At 60.3% G+C, this 3,628-nt stretch overlaps 1 pseudogene; it reads right to left on the bottom strand.

Moving 5' to 3' along the window:
- Positions 1–1,426: 1,426 nt before the first annotated feature.
- LOC149135422 (small subunit ribosomal RNA) lies at positions 1,427–3,341 on the bottom strand (annotated as a pseudogene).
- Positions 3,342–3,628: the final 287 nt, after the last annotated feature.

The following is a 3,628-nucleotide window of genomic DNA, read 5'->3' as shown; positions in this document are numbered from 1 at the left end:
GAGGAGGAGGCAACGACGACGGCGATGTTGGCCGGCCGACGCCAGGAAGGAAGACGAGAGAGATATTGATGTTCGTGGAGCCGCAAAGCGTGCAGCACCGTCGGCCTAGCGCACTGTATTCGGGCGGACGCAGGCTGGGTGAAAACTGCGCGGTCGGCAGCTGCCAGAGAGAGAACGAGAAGGAAGCATAACGACAGCGGAAACGATTTGCGGGCTTCGTTCACCGCTGATGACGCCGCCGCTTCTACTTGCTCGTTGCTCGGCTGAGGCTGAGGCTGCACTGTTAGAGGGCCGACGATTGCGAGGGGGCCCGGCCGCGGCTTACGAAACCGGCTGGATGGCGCCGGAAAGGCGAGGAGGAGGCGACGACGACGACGGCGATGTTGGCCGGCCGACGCCAGGAAGGAAGACGAGAGAGATATTGATGTTCGTGGAGCCGCAAAGCGTGCAGCACCGTCGGCCTAGCGCACTGTATTCGGGCGGACGCAGGCTGGGTGAAAACTGCGCGGTCGGCAGCTGCCAGAGAGAGAACGAGAAGGAAGCATAACGACAGCGGAAACGATTTGCGGGCTTCGTTCACCGCTGATGACGCCGCCGCTTCTACTTGCTCGTTGCTCGGCTGAGGCTGAGGCTGCACTGTTAGAGGGCCGACGATTGCGAGGGGGCCCGGCCGCGGCTTACGAAACCGGCTGGATGGCGCCGGAAAGGCGAGGAGGAGGCGACGACGACGACGGCGATGTTGGCCGGCCGACGCCAGGAAGGAAGACGAGAGAGACATTGATGTTCGTGGAGCCGCAAAGCGTGCAGCACCGTCGGCCTAGCGCACTGTATTCGGGCGGACGCAGGCTGGGTGAAAACTGCGCGGTCGGCAGCTGCCAGAGAGAGAACGAGAAGGAAGCATAACGACAGCGGAAACGATTTGCGGGCTTCGTTCACCGCTGATGACGCCGCCGCTTCTACTTGCTCGTTGCTCGGCTGAGGCTGAGGCTGCACTGTTAGAGGGCCGACGATTGCGAGGGGGCCCGGCCGCGGCTTACGAAACCGGCTGGATGGCGCCGGAAAGGCGAGGAGGAGGAGGCGAGAGAGATATTGAGGTTCGTGGAGCCGCAAAGCGTGCAGCACCGTCGGCCTAGCGCACTGTATTCGGGCGGACGCAGGCTGGGTGAAAACTGCGCGGTCGGCAGCTGCCAGAGAGAGAACGAGAAGGAAGCATAACGACAGCGGAAACGATTTGCGGGCTTCGTCCACCGCTGATGACGCCGCTTCTACTTGCTCGTTGCTCGGCTGAGGCTGAGGCTGAGGCTGCACTGTTAGAGGGCCGACGAGTGCGAGGGGGCCCGGCCGCGACTTACGAAACCGGCTGGCTGGCGCCGGAAAGGCGAGGAGGAGGAGACGGAGGAGCGGAGCAGGGCTGCTGCTGCTGCGGTAATGATCCTTCCGCAGGTTCACCTACGGAAACCTTGTTACGACTTTTACTTCCTCTAAGCGATCGGGTTCGGTCGTCTTCTCCGGGCCATCAGAGAACGCGCCGGCGACGGCGCGGAACGCCGCCGCGCGTAAGCGAACTCGTCGGCCAGATCCGAGGACCTCACCGGACCGTTCGATCGGTAGTAGCGACGGGCGGTGTGTACAAAGGGCAGGGACGTGATCGACGCGGGCTGATGACCCGCGCCTACCGGGAATTCCTCGTTCACGGGGTTGGTTCCAGGCCCCGATCCCTATCACGGGAGGTGGTTCAGAGGTTTCCCGACCCTCTCGGGCCGGGGGAGACGCGCCCGCTGATACCTCCAGTGTAGCGCGCGTGCGGCCCCGGACATCTAAGGGCATCACAGACCTGTTATCGCTCCGCCTCGTGCGGCTTTCTGCCGCCCGTCCCTCTAAGAAGCGCTGCGTTCGCCAACCGACTGGCCCGGGCGCGACGGCGTGCCGCCGCCGGGCTCGCGCGGGCCGAGCCGACCGAGTCACCGCCGCCGCTCCGCAACCGACGCCGCAACCACGCCGCGTGCGAACCGCCATCCCAGACCAACCCGCACACCAACCCGCGAGGAGCGGAGCACGAAAGGCTGCTAAGAAGGCAGTTGCCGGACGCGGCCGCAGCGCCGGACGCGAAGGAGAGCGGCGGCAACGGCAAGCACGGGCCGCGCGCGGAGCTACCGACGATGGCTTCGGCGCCGCCTCGCTACCGGAAAAGCACTAATCGACGCGCTAGTTAGCAGGCCGGAGTCTCGTTCGTTATCGGAATCAACCAGACGGATCGCTCCACCAACTAAGAACGGCCATGCACCACCACCCACCGAATCGAGAAAGAGCTATCGATCTGTCAATCCTACCGGTGTCCGGACCGGGTGAGTTTTCCCGTGTTGAGTCAAATTAAGCCGCAGGCTCCACTCCTGCTGGTGCCCTTCCGTCAATTCCTTTAAGTTTCTGTTTTGCAACCATACTCCCCCCGGAACCGACTATGGTTTCCCGCGCAGGCTCCCCGCCGGGTCATCGAAGCGAACGCCGGCGGAGCGCCAGTCGGCATCGTTTACGGTCGGAACTACGACGGTATCTGATCGTCTTCGAACCTCCGACTTTCGCTCTTGATCGAGGAAAACGTGCTTGCCACACGCCGTCGCTGCAGTGCGTCTTGCGACGATCCAAGAATTTCACCTCTAACGTCGCAATACGAGTGGCCCCGATCGCTCCCTTCGATCATTGCCTCGTCGTGAACGGAGACCGACGGATGACGCGCGGACGAGGCCATTTTCCATCATTCCATGCTTTTCGTATGCAAGCCGGCGGGGCTCGCTCTGAGCACTCTAATTTTTTCACAGTGAACGTACCGGCCGCCTCGGACACTCGGCGAAGAGCACCCTCGGAGGAACCGTGCGGGCCGAAACGACCGGGAGGTGGACGCGCTACCGAAACGCGTGCGAGCGGCGATGCCCCGGGCGACGCTCCACCCCCGTTTGTTTCCCCCGAACACCGCGTACCGCCGCAAGCGACGGAGGAGACGGCGGCGGCGGCAGCAGCGACGACGGCGGCGAGGCCGAACGATCGCGTGCCGATGCCGACCGACCGACCGACCGACCGAGAGGACGGAAGCGGAAGCTACGGAGGCGGGTGACGGGCTACCGGAGAGACCGTCGCAGAATAAAGGGGTTTTTGCTAGATTATCTCACCAAAAAAATAGCTCCCTTTTCTGCTGAAAAAAATAAACACGCAGAGGGAAAGTTTCAACGTCTTCCTTCAATTTCATTTCACAATTTATGTGGCTGTTTCTGACAAGAAATTTCGCTTTCATGTAAAACAACTATTTTGTAGTCATTACTGTAATCTACTCCCAAAATACTTCAGTTGCTCTATTTTGCATCACTTGCAAACTTATATGTTCTATGATCATTAAAGTGCAATGGCCTCCACAATAACTAGCCTTCAATTTTCCTAGGTTAATCGGAAACATAGATTGCCGTGCGACTCATAAACCTTCTCGGCAGAAGAAAATACTACCAATGCAACTTAAACCGTCAAAAAGACGGGTGCGTTTGCTAGTGTTTAATAGAAAATAACTTATTTACCTAAGTTTTAGCATCATCTCTTTCGAAATAGTCACCTTGCGCAGCAATACACCGGTCCCAGCGTTCCT

This window comes from Octopus bimaculoides, chromosome 5, assembly GCF_046866305.1.
Source record: "Octopus bimaculoides isolate indiv1 chromosome 5, ASM4686630v1, whole genome shotgun sequence".
In the NCBI taxonomy this organism is placed as follows: domain Eukaryota; kingdom Metazoa; phylum Mollusca; class Cephalopoda; order Octopoda; family Octopodidae; genus Octopus; species Octopus bimaculoides.
Note: the sequence above shows the minus strand (reverse complement) of the source record. Positions and strands in the feature narration are given on the sequence as shown.